The following is a 13892-nucleotide window of genomic DNA, read 5'->3' as shown; positions in this document are numbered from 1 at the left end:
GCCATAATAATTGGTCCAAATAAAGTATCAAAAGCAAGTAACCATATGGTTCTGTTGAACAAAACTTAACATAATGTATTATAAACAATATAATGTACATACACATTATATCAAAAGCCTACAAAGGGCACCAATGGCCCGACAATTGTTTCTACATGTCACTGTGCGATCTAATCCTCATATGGCTAAACAACATTTAATTCAAATGTCCACTTATCTTGAATATTTGTCTATTTCTTTACGACAGAAATGCTACAGCAATCGTAAATCCTTGAATGTGGACATCAAAAGTCATTTTTCTGAGTTTTTCATTACGTTCAGCCATTTCACTGAAATCATCTGTTCAGCTTTTCCCCCATAGGCGGCATGAATTAAACGAGGGTTCACGATCAGCCCTTTTGATGCCCCGCCTTCTCAGTTTCACATTAGCCCATTGGAGTGGCTACTAGGAAAATTCTGGGGTAAGAAACGCCTTCTAATCGACTCAGCTTTCAAAGCTATGCCTATCCATCCAGATTCATGGCACTTATTTGAGGTACGTTGGCACAGGAAATTCTATTTTGTCGTGTGCTTAACTTTCAGATGCAAAGCAGCACCAAGATTTTCTGACATGTTATAAGAAGCAGCTTATTGGATTCATCAAACAATTGCGCAAAGTAATCCTCATAGCATCTACCCTTTTAGACAACTAAAATTGTTCTGAGCATTGAATTCCCTTACAGATGCTGCAAGAGCGTTCCAGATGGAGCAAATATGTTTCTACGTCGACTACTAACGAGGCTCACCCATCTGATGCCATGAGTATTGAATTCCCATCAGATGCTGCAAGAGCCTCCCGGTCGAGCAAACATTGCCTTTCCGTCAGACTACCGGCGAAGCTTACCCGTCTGATGCCGTGAGTATTGAACTCCCGTCAGATGCTGCAAAAGCCTTCCCAGTTGAGTGAATATGTGTTCTTTCAACTACTGGCGAGACTTACCCGTCCGATGCTGCGAGTCTTGATCTCCCGTCGGATGCCGGCGAGAGCCTCCCGGCCACACAACTTTACCTTTCCGTCATACGTTCGGAAAGGCTTACCCGTTCGATGCCTTGAGTATTGAGCTCCTGTCGGACGTCGGCGAGAGCCTCCCGGCTAGACAACCTTTAACGTTAGACATTCTCACAAAATGTATCCACACCCTCCGCACAGGTTACCAGCCTCTCAGTACAGCCCGCACACTCGACGCCATGTTCATTCTTGCCTTTTTCAATTTTCTTAGATGCTCGGAACTCATCATCTCTTCCAAATTCGATCCAAAAAAATCAACCCGACCTTCTCAGACCTAACCGTACTCGATAGCAAAACAATTTCTTTCTTAATCAAACAAAGCAAGGCAGACCAAGCCAAGAAACGTCATTTCAGCTACATTTTTAATCTCTCTTCTCCAATCCAACCATAAACATCTCAGATCCGTCCTGCAATTGTCGGGCATCCCAGCAAAGAATTTCTCTAGCCATTCTTTTCGCATCGGGGCAGCAACATCAGCAGCCCAAAAAGGCCTCTCCAAGCAGCAGATCCAAACTCTAGGAAGATGGTCCAGTTTCACCAGTTAACTAACCAGTTTCACATCAAAAAAGCCCACCAAATCCTCATTAGTCATCAAACCATTTAATGTAATCACTCCGTAAAAAAACCCCCAAAAAACCCTTACCTTTTCCATCCTACGGTCGGCGAGGCTTACCCGTCCGATGCCGTGAGTATTGAGCTCCCATACCTCATTCCCCTATCTCACGCATGCTGCGACGAACTCAAGTTATGGATAATGTTCCTTAAACAATGGAATGGCCTTTGCCTTTTTTACAACAACCTCGTTTCATCTCCCGTTGACATCCAACTATTTACAGACGCAGCTCCCTCAATTGGTTTCGGAGGTTTTTACCAAGGACGTTGGTTTGCATCCCCAGCTGCAGGGCTCACCCCAGTCCTCAGCTTTTTTCGAGCTCTACCCCCTCGTGGTAGCAGCCTTCCTATGGGGGAATGAATGGGCTTCTAAAAGTATTTTAGTGCACTGCGACAACGAAGCAGCTGTTCAGTGCATTAATAAAGGCCGTTCTCATTCTCCCGCCCTAACGCCTCTCCTTAGACGCTTAACATGGATCGCAGCGTGCGACCAATTTATAATAATCGCTAAACACATTCCAGGTTCAGAAAACCAAATTGCTGACTCTCTGTCTCGCTTTATGTTTCAGAAATTCAGGACGCTGGCTCCAGAGGCGGACCGATTCCCAACTCCAGTACCTCATTATTCAGAATGAATATTCCCGTAACCCACCCATTATAACCCCTTCTCGATGCATCGCTCGACACTATCCTCCAAGCAGTTCCTCCCAGAACCCTTCAGTCATACGTGACAGCGTGGAGATGCTTCAAGGCATTCCACCGCTCATACAACACACCGTTCCCCGATTTTTCCCTACTTTCAATCACCTCATTCATCTCTTTTCTTAACAGCGTTAAGGGTCTCCAAGTTGGATCCATCAAAGGTTACCTGAGTGGCGTCCAATTTTTCCACAAGCTGATGGTCGGCGCTCCCTCGCCTGAAATAAGCAATTCACAAACCTCCCTCTTGATCAGAGGAATCCAGCGTTCCCAGCCCACCTGTCCCGACTCCAGACAACCCATAACGTTAGACATCCTCACAAAATGTATCCACACCCTCCGCACGGGTTACCAGCCTCTCAGTACAGCCCGCACACTCGACGCCATGTTCATTCTTGCCTTTTTCAATTTTCTTAGATGCTCGGAACTCATCATCTCTTCCAAATTCGATCCAAAAAAATCAACTCAGACCTATCAGACCTAACCGTACTCGATAGCAAAACAATTTCTTTCTTAATCAAACAAAGCAAGGCAAAGAAACGTCAGAAACGTCATTTCAGCTACATTTTTAATCTCTCTTCTCCAATCCAACCATACCAGTCCATCTTCGAGTACCTCCGCCTTATAAATTCTCAGGCTAAATTCCCCCACGAACCACTATTTTTAGATGACTCCAAAAAACCCGTTACTTGCTTCTGGTTCCAAAAACTTCTCGGATCAGTCCTGCAATTGTCGGGCAACCCAGCAAAGAATTTCTCCAGCCATTCTTTTCGCATCGGGGCAGCAACATCAGCAGCCCAAAAAGGCCTCTCCAAGCAGCAGATCCAAACTCTAGGAAGATGGTCCAGTTTCACCAGTTAACTAACCAGTTTCACATCAAAAAAGCCCACCAAATCCTCATTAGTCATCAAACCATTTAATGTAATCACTCCGTAAAAAAACCCCCAAAAAACCCTTACCTTTTCCATCCTACGGTCGGCGAGGCTTACCCGTCCGATGCCGTGAGTATTGAGCTCCCATCGGATGCCGGCGAGAGCCTCCCGACTAGACAACCTTACCTTTTCCGTTCTACAGTCTGCGTGGCTCACCCGTTCGATGCCGTGTGCTCCCGTCGGATGTCGGTGAGAGCCTCCCGGCTAGACAACCTTACCTTTTCCATTCTACGGTCAGCGAGGCTTACCTGTTCGATGCTGTGTGCTCCCGTCGGATGTCTTCGATGCCGTGAGTATTTCGCTCCCATCGGACGTCGGCGAGAGCCTCCCGGCTACGTTCGACGGTTGGCGAGGCTTAGCCGTCCGACGCCATGAGTCTCAACCTCCCGCCGAACGCTGTCAGAACCCTCTCAGCTAACCTCAAGTCTTTTCCCCCCGCCTGGCGAGGCTTACCCGTTCGATGTTCTGAGTCTGATACCCCATCGGATGCTGCGAGAGCCCTGGAGAAATAACAAAATTACGGGAGTTTCGTGGGAGAAATAACAAAATGGGAGTGGTGCGGGTGATGGGTGTGAAATACGGGAGACTCCCGGAAAAACGGGAGTGTTGACAGGTATAGATTCATAATCGGGACGCACGTAGCACAACAGCACTGTATGTCGGCATACTGCCCACAAGGCTATCGGTGCAGAATACTGCATTTTAAAACACAAAAATGTGTTCTGTGTAAAGAGCACCTTTGGTGTATACAACACAATACTTATCCATAGAGCATGATAATGCTATTGGCGCTTTGTAGACTGTATGTACAGTATGTGTAAATCATTACAGAAGGAATGTGGGTATAGTTGGTTTCAATCAATTCCTATGTCTTTTTGATTAGTTATTATTATTATCATCAGCTTAAAGTTGAACAAAGAAAATCTATACGGCACAAAAAAAGAAACACTGGTCATGTTCAGAATTTTTGAGCCAAAGGAATCAAGCAATTTCTGAACAATACAGAACACCCCATAACCAAAGGATAGAGCACTTATTTTGAGATTATTTGGGAAAGAGAAGTACCTTTCAAAGTTCACCTGTAGACAAGGAACTTGAAGAAGGTTATTAGGTCTAACACTGGGAGATTCTGCTCCAGAAAAGGTTTGACCGAAGAGCAAGACATTAGATAGCTGTGCCTTGGTAGCAATGTGGATAAAGGAACTCATCAGAACTTACAAGTGTCAAGCATCAAGTCTCTGGATCGTTTACCATTATTAATGTTAAGACTGGGTGAGAAAATAAAATAAACTCTTGAAATACAATTCTAGAAGAATGTGATTGCTCAAGATTGGTATTTCCACACTGATTCATTAGTTCCCTTTGTTTCCAAGGCTGGTGAGTATGGTGGTCACTCTTAGAGAATGGGCCCATAAAAGCCTTCAGGAAGAAGAAGAAAGGCCAGATTCTTTCTTAGAGCGCTTCAGAGGACCTGAACTCCAAATTGCTCCCAGTCGGATAAGCATCAGTAGACCCGATCATGATGGAAACAACAGTGCCAAAACCAAGTGAGTTTGTCCTCTCACACTATTATGTACAACTGTATAAAATCTCTATTGCCTTGTCTAACACACATGCAACCACATACAATGTTGAATTGCATCTGGTTACCGGGAAAAATTCAGATGTTTTCATATTGGCAACCGCTGATGACCTGTACTACCGCTGGCTGTTTGTTATTGCCACAGCTGTATTGTACAACTGGTGCTTTGTGGTGGCTAGGTAAGACAAATTAAATGTCCATTTATCTACACACTGGCGGAGTTTAAACCTGAAATGCTGAACATCAAAAGCATTTCTGAACTAAGATTCTCAAATGAATCCAGTGATTACAGCGTAAAACTAGGCAGTAAATTATACAGTAAAATAATCTGAATACTTTAAGAGGAAGAAAGAATAAACCTACTCATTTTGGATTCTGAATGCTGCATGTAGGGCTTCTGAGGAAGGTATTTGTAGCAGCTGTTCTTCCATTAAATCCAAGCTGCATAATTAGACCTCAAGAGCAAGTGTGTGATCTAGGCTCTCATTATGATGATGATTCATGTAAATAAGTGCTTTTGTGTCATGTGTGAAAGGGTTAGTCCTGACTCAAGCTGATGGTGTTTCATTATTAATTATATCCCAAACACAGGGCCTGCTTTGATGATCTTCAAACTAGGAACTTCATTCTGTGGCTGGTTTTGGATTATCTCTCTGATGTCATTTATATACTGGACACCTGTGTGAGACTGAGAACAGGTCAGAATCTTACAGTGTCTATCATGTTTTTGGAAGAGTTGTTGTGACGCTTTGCTCTAACAATTCAATAGGCGTTTTTGGTACAGTGAATATGAGTAATCATGAAGATCTGACAATGTATTTCTTCACTATAGGTTTCCTTGAGCAGGGTCTTCTGGTGAAGGACCTAACCAACTTAAGAGAAAGCTATTTTCACACAATGCAATTCAAGCTAGACCTGCTATCCATACTACCCACTGATCTAGCCTACATCGCCATTGGCATTCATGTGCCAGAGCTGCGTTTTAATCGACTGATGCGCTTCTCACGTCTATTTGAGCTCTTCGACCGCACTGAGACCCCCACAAGCTACCCCAACATATTCCGAATTTGCAACTTGGTGCTCTATATCCTAGTCATTATTCACTGGAATGCCTGTATCTACTTTGCCATCTCTAAGTCTCTGGGATTTGGATCCGACCAGTGGGTCTACCCAAACATATCTGATCCTGAGTCTGGGACACTCACTCGAGGAAACGTCTACTGCCTCTACTGGTCAACCCTCACCTTGACGACCATTGGGGAAGTTCCAGCTCCAGTGCGGGATGAGGAGTATCTTTTTGTTGTGTTTGATTTCCTTGTTGGTGTTGTCATTTTCGCCACCATTGTTGGTAACGTAGGAGCCATGATATCAAACATGAATGCCACACGGGCCGAGTTCCAGGCTCACATCGATGCCATCAAACACTACATGCAGTTCAGAAAGGTCAGCAAAGAGCTCGAAGCCAGAGTCATCAAATTGTTCGACTACTTGTGGACCAACAAGAAAGCAATTGATGAGCAGGATGTCCTAAAGAATCTGCCCAACAAACTGCGGGCTGAGATCGCTATCAATGTGCACCTGGATACACTGAAGAAGGTCCGAATCTTCCAGGACTGTGAAGCTGGGCTTTTGGTTGAACTGGTGCTCAAGCTGCGGCCACAGGTCTTCAGTCCCGGAGACTACATCTGCCGAAAGGGAGACATAGGAAAAGAGATGTACATCATCAAAGAGGGTCGTCTTGCTGTTGTGGCTGATGATGGAGTGACCCAGTTTGCACACCTGACGGCCAGCAGCTGCTTTGGCGAGATTAGCATCCTCAACATCAAAGGCAGCAAAATGGGCAACCGACGCACAGCTAACATCCGTAACATTGGCTATTCTGACCTCTTCTGTTTATCAAAGGATGATGACCTGATGGAGGCTGTAATGGAGTATCCGGATGCTAAGAAAGCTCTGGAAGAGAGGGGATGACGGATCCTTCTGAAGGAGGGTCTACTGGAGGAGTTGGACACAGGTGGATTTGGAGAAGAACAGGTTGAGGAGAAAGTGGAGAGGTTAGAAGCTTCTCTTGAAATACTACAGACTCGGTTTGCTCGGTTACTGGCTGAGTACACAGCGACTCAACAGTGCCTGAAGCAGAGACTTACAGCATTGGAGTGTAGGACACGGCACTCTGGCAGCGGATTCCTCTCAGATGGAAATGAAAGCACTGTTGATGGTGACGGTACACACAGTGAGGTCAACATCCAGCTCTGAGCACTTGACTCTAAAACAGAACCTTATACAGTAGTCTTAATGATCATTCAATAGCACTAATACATGACACTTTACAACAATGATAGAAGTCAAAATTACACAAAATTTGTTCATATGCATGTGGGATTGTTTCATTTGTATTTATTCAGTAAATGTCATGGAACAGACCTCAATTGCGTGTCTTACAAAACATATAATAACAAGGTTTTGCCCACCACTTAAAGGTGTACTTTTTAGCTGTTTGTGTGATGCTTTGCTGAGTAAAAATGATTTACATATAAAAAATGAACAGCACTTTTGGAAATATACCATTCAATTTTGTGATGAGACTCCAGACATATCAGTCTTCAAGAAACAACAAACAAACAAAAACTTCTAGACTTCTACAAATGTTTTATTCTACATTCATGAAGAGGTACCAATCGTCTTTCATTATTACAGTATGTCGCTTGCCCACCACTTAAAGGTGTACTTTTTAGCTTTTTGTGTGATGCTTTGCTGATTAAAAATGATTTACATATAAAAAATGAACAGCACTTTTGGAAATATACCATTCAATTTTGTGATGAGACTCCAGACATATCAGTCTTCAAGAAACAACAAACAAACAAAAACTTCTAGACTTCTACAAATGTTTTATTCTACATTTATGAAGAGGTACCAATCGTCTTTCATTAGTACAGTATGTCGCTTTATGTAGGACTGCCAGATTTAAAAATTATTTTATACCAGCTGCCATTCACTTTTAAATTCCAAATAATGTTATGTGTATTGTTAATGGAAGTCTTTGTTTTTTTATGTGTGTTGTGGTGGTGCGTGATTGTAGTCTAGTGATGGTACGCTATTGTTGTCATCATTCAGGTTGTGTATTTCAGCTTTAATGTACTTTTTTTTAAACAAAGCAGCTGATATTTGCCATAGCGACAGCTAGAAGCTAGTGGACTGCAGAATGGCAGAAGCGTAGGGCTGCTGCTGCTGCAATGGAACGTTCTATTGGCTTTCACTTCTTTTCAGTATAAGTTCTTTGTGCAATCAATCAGATGAAGGTGTCTCAGTAGACTGGATGTGACACGATCACTGGACTCTCATTGGACCTCTGTATGCTGTCTGTGGAGGCAGCATTCTTCTGCTTGATGAAGCCTAACATCTTCCTCTAAACACTCCAAAAGGTTTGTGAAGAACATTTTTCCACTATAAAGATCCTTCTGTGCAATGGAAAGGTTTAATGGACCTGAAAGATTCTTTATGGAACCATCAATGCCAACAAACAACCTTTATTTGTAAGAGAGCACTACATGAGCCTGTCCACCAGAGGGAGTTTATAACACACACCTATAACATACGCCTTTTCCTGAGGTTCTGTAGCCAACTCTGCTCAGAGTTCAACTCCTGTAATTAAACAATTATAATAATCTACTCTACACATTCAGCTTTACTGGAACATTACAGGCAGGTGTGTTGGAGCAGGGCTTTGATCTGATTCTGTTTGGATCCTCTACTCAGTTGTCACTCCCCTACGCTACAATCACATTCATATTTGAGTGTAACACCAATCACAATCAATCAAATCCAAAAATCAATCAAAATCCAGTCAACAACAGATAAATAGACCTGCCCTACATTTTTTCTTTTTCGATAATACAATACAAAACAATAAGAAATCCATAAAAAATTTGAAAAATGTTTTAGAGTAGCTTGAACGACAGTTTGAGTAGATTTTTTATTGATGAATGAGAACCCTTTTCCTTTGATTACAGTGTTGTTGTTGAACCATAAAATGCAAAATAATGCATTTTTACAAACATTCTTGTACCTTAATTTATCTAAAAGCAGAATGAGATTTAACTGTGATTTTCTGTTGTTACAATCAGTTTAACTGGTAAGATCCTCAGAGGGGAAGTTGTGCAGCGATTATATAGGAATGGAAAGACAGTCTCTGTGAAGGTTGTTGTGAATGAGCAGAGACAGATGTTAGTTAGAGGATCAGAGAAGGACACCTTTCCTCTGTCACAGTCCAGCTGAGCTCTCACACGCTGCAGCTTCTCTTTAACAGTGAAGTAAGTCAGAGGTTGATCTGGGGATTGTGAGCTGTATTTGCGGTTCATGTACTTCACACGCCAGACATTAGACTTAATGAAAACCCCTCTCCCTTCCTTTGGTTTGATGCTGTGGTTATTCCAACATTCCAGTATGTATTGTCTCCAACCTCCACATCCCAGCAGTGTGTTCCTGAGTTAAAGCCCTCAGAACCCAGAACTTGTCAAACCTCTCTGGATTATCAGGAAGATTTTGACATAAATCACTAAACGACACACTGGTCAAATCAGTAGAGAGTGTGAGCCGAGGATGTGCTGTGTTTGGATCTAGAGTCAATGGAGCTGCAAAGAGAATACAATCAGATTAGATGATGAAATATGATGCTATTAGAAATGTAAACCTAATACATAAACAAACGCCATGAGGAATTTATTGTGTTTTGTAGTCATTATGAGTTCGTAGCATGATCCGATGATCTTATGAAATACAATTTAGATTGACTTGAACTCCATAGAATTTCAAGTGATTATTACATTTATTTATTTATTTTTATCATGCATGTGTCACAGTGTCTAGTGGTGGTGCCCAAGACTGGCCACTGGATGGCACTCTCCCCTTCCACTGTTCCATGTCATGAACTCCATTTCCCATAGTTCTTTGCCCGGTCTTTTCGTTACTGATTATCATCAGCTGTTGGTCATTTACCCATTAACTCATCACTATATATACCATGCCCACTTTGTCTTTTGTTGCTGCACTATTGAACCTGTTACATTTTGTTTTTCTGTTTCATTGTTTTCTTGGAGTTTGCTTTGTGGATTACCTTGTGTTTTTGCCCTTGCCTTGTTTTTGGATCTTTGTGTGACAAGGAATAAAGCTGCACTTGGATCTACTATTTTGTCTCTGAGATTCCGTGAAAGAATAGTGCAGCCATTATGGACAAAGATCTACTCCTGGAAAGACAAATCCGTCTTCAAGGTCTGGAGAAACTTCAACAAAAGGGGATGGAGGTGCGGGCCTTTGCCCTGAAGTTCTGGACAAGGGCGGAGAGGCTGGGTTGTCAGGGTGAAGACATTAAATACATTTTTAGCACCTGTCTGGATGAATCCTTACCGCACTGGGAGATGGAACTGGTGAAGTCACTGGATTTATGGAACTTCTCCAGGTACCTGCAGCTCCGAAAGGAAGGAAAGGTAATTAACCACCACCAGAGTCCACCTGCAGGGGCTGTTCCATCCCCACCTCCATCTAGTCAAGCCCAGGATTCTTCATTGATTCCCACGCTCAAGCGGAGGTCAAGGAGGAGGGCAGCAAAGACTCTGGTGGTCCTGGAGGACCTGACTCTGGTGGTCCTGACTCCGGTGGTCCTGGAGGACCTGTCTCTGGTGGTCCCGATTCCGGTGGTCCTGGAGGACCCGTCTCTGGTGGTCCCGAGTCCGGTGGTCCTGGAGGACCGGACTTTGGTGGTCCCAAGTCAGGTGGTCTTGGAGGACCCGACTCTGGTGGTCCCAGAAGTTACTGAGCAGCCCACTCTCTTTGTCTCACCCATGATCCTTGCCCTGCTGGCTCCTCCCATGATCTTTGCCCTGCCGGCTCCACCCAGGCTCCTTGCTTTGCCAGCACCAACCAAACTCCTTGCCTTGCCGGCCCCACTTAAGCTTCCTTCTGCGTTGGCTCAGGAGCCTGCCACAGAGCCTGCTCCAGTCCAGGAGTCCTCGGAGACCACTCCAGAGCCCGCTCCAGTCCGGGAGCCCTCACAGTCCACTACAGAGCCCGCTGCCGGCTAGGAGGTTGTTCCGGCTCCGCCCAAGTTCCTAGCCCTGCCGGCGCCGCCCTGGCACCCTTGTCTACCTCTGTCTCTAGTCCCTCTTCCGTTACACGGGCCTGGCCCGCCATCCCTCCCCCTGATCCGCCTCCTTTCCACCTCGCTCCTGAACTTTTGTATTTTCTGGTGGAGCGTCTGGTATCCGCTCCTTAGAGGGGGGGTTAATGTCACAGTGTCTAGTGGTGGTGCCCTAAACTAGCCACCGGATGGCACTCTCCCCTTCCACCGTTTCATGTCATGAACTCCATTTCCCATAGTTCTTTGCCCGGTCTTTTCGTTACTGATTATCATCAGTTGTTGGTCATTTACCCATTAACTCATCACTATATATACCATGCTCACTTTGTCTTTTGTTGCTGCACTATTTAACCTGTTACGTTTTGTTTTTCTGTTTCATTGTTTTCTTGGAGTTTGCTTTGTGGACTACCTTGTGTATTTGCCCTTGCCTTGTTTTTGGATCTTTGTGTGACAAGGAATAAAGCTGCACTTGGATATACTATTTTGTCTCTGAGATTCCGTGACAGAATGTTAATCAGTTTGTCTTTTGTTTATATCTGCAGTATTTAATATTTTGCACTGGTGTCAGATTTTCTAGAGACTCACTGTGTTGGAGCGTTTCCTGCATCTTCGTCCAGACTCTGAACTGCAGGTTACTCAAGTAATGTGACACATGAATCAAAGCTCCAGAACTCATCTCTGGATCCGACTGTGAGATCTGGACTCTGGAAGAACATTCAGGAGTCAGAACTGCAGTAGATTTGAGTTCAGATCCACTGAGAGAAGAAACACTAGGGTTGGGTATCATTTTAATTTGATCAATTTCGATTCTGCTTATCGATTCCAATTCTTTTCGAGTCCCAGTTTCGATTCCAGTGTGATGAAATAATGATATCAAACATTTATCCTGTGTCTCTTTTTTTGCAAACCATTTAGTGGAGCTGAATACCATGAACAAAAATTAACAGGCTACATAAAAACTGGACTCGTTAAGAGCCGTTTGTGTGCAAAATAGAACTGCATCATTCTGGATAAATGTTTTTTTTTTTTCTTTCCCCCCAATGGAAGTTGTGGTTCTCTCAAGATTCTGAAGAAAAAAATATTAGACAACTAAAAATCACATGTAATTTTAAGAATAAACGATTCAATAACTCACTCAAGATGTACTTGTTTAATTACTGGATGAATCAGCGTTATTGAACAAATCTTTTGTATGATTCAAAGACAAATACATTTTAACAGCCCCTTTTCGCGACCTACTGGCGGAACAATGTAATCGACAAATCTTCATTTGAAGTGTCAAATTACTTTCAAAAGGTGATTTACTCTATTTTAATCGCTACCATACACATCGTGTACACAGTTTATGTCTGAACTATAACTTTTATCCCAGTGCTTCTGTGATTTTGAATGTTTGTAACACAGAAACAATGATACTGTGTGGTTGAAAAGACTGTGAAGCTGTTTCATTCATGACAGATGACAGCTGCTCTCTTCAGGTGCAAACGCACATTTAAATGTTCAAATCACACTGGTGTGATCGTACACTGCACGGATGAACCGTGTGATCACAACATGATCGCACACGTCAAAGGTTGAGGAATGAAACGGACGAATCATTGTAATTTAGGAATAGAATCACGTTGGTGTTTGAATCGTGTTCGCGAACTTTAACGATCTATTAAATTAAAGTGCTTTGTCATGTTGGTGGTGACACCTCTCTTGCAACATGTTTAGCTATCACAGATATTATACTTAGCTTTTTTGGCTTCTGATCGCAAATGTAGCAAAACTTTGGAGTGCTTCGATTAGCGAGCAAGGTCCTGGCAGATCGCTAGATCCGGTCCTCACAGATGAAGAAAAAAAAAAGCGCATAGGAATCGATAGGCGGAATCGAAATTTTAATTTGACAACAAGTATCCGATTCCTGACCTTAAGCATCCGATTCTGGAATCGGAATCGATTTTTGATTCCCAAACCTAAGAAACACCAGCAGCTCAACTTATCTTTCCATTGTGATGCTAAAGTCCTGGAACACAGAGAGTTTGAGAGACATTTTAATATCTCATCAAACACTCATAACAGGTTTCCTTCTATACAAATTAAGAGTTCGATCATTGGTTGGGTAATTGGTGAGTTGTTTTGTGCACAAACAATGAAGCTAAATTCAGTTGTCACCTTCAGAAAGCAGGCATCGCTGGCTTTCATCATCTCCTCCGTGTCTTTGATTGTGTGTGAAAGAGCTGAGATGTGTCTGTTCATCTCCTCCAGCTTCTCCTTCATCATCTGCTGCTTCTGCTCCTCTTCCTCCCTCAGTGCAGTGATTGTAGCTTCTTCTTCATCTCTGAGAAACTGATGAAGCTTCTCAAACTCCTCTTTAATCTGACGCTCTGTGTGCTCAGCTTGAGACTGAAATCACATCACATTCACTTCAGTCAGCTCTGCATTAACACTCACGGAGTCACTCCATTAATGTCCATCATAATCTCTGTTAATGTTTGAGTCTTTACTCAATATCCTCACCTTGATGTGTTGAACTGTTTTATCACACTCTGCTTTCATTTCTTCTGCATGTTTGAGCTTGTTTTGTAAAGATGTCAGTGCTGTATTCAGTTCCTCCTACAAGTTAAGATGAAAATCTGTTAAACTTAAGTAGCTAAGAGCTTTAGTATGTTTGGAAGTTTTCATAGTTTTTGTCAATTGTATGAAGTATGAAAATTCTCATGAAGTAGTTCCATTTGTGCCTGAAATTTGCAGGACATATATTTTTTTTAATTATTTAACTTGTAAAGGATAAACATATACAAATATTACTAGCAAAGCACTGCTTAGCATATGAAATGAAAGCCATTTTCTGATCATACCTTGTGAGATGAAAGCATTCACTGATGGGTCTGAATGTGT

The 13892-nt window shown here is 42.9% G+C and overlaps 2 pseudogenes; one reads left to right on the top strand and one right to left on the bottom strand.

Moving 5' to 3' along the window:
- The window catches only part of LOC107683695 (cyclic nucleotide-gated olfactory channel-like), a 9931-nt pseudogene extending 2802 nt beyond the window's left edge, over positions 1–7129 (top strand).
- A 1814-nt stretch (positions 7130–8943) lies between these two features.
- LOC107683696 (zinc-binding protein A33-like) overlaps positions 8944–13892 on the bottom strand; it is a 12698-nt pseudogene continuing 7749 nt past the window's right edge.

The sequence above is a fragment of the Sinocyclocheilus anshuiensis genome, unplaced genomic scaffold (genome assembly GCF_001515605.1).
Source record: "Sinocyclocheilus anshuiensis isolate Anshui unplaced genomic scaffold, SAMN03320099.WGS_v1.1 scaffold3206, whole genome shotgun sequence".
NCBI lineage: Eukaryota > Metazoa > Chordata > Actinopteri > Cypriniformes > Cyprinidae > Sinocyclocheilus > Sinocyclocheilus anshuiensis.
This window is presented reverse-complemented; position numbering and strand designations above follow the sequence as displayed.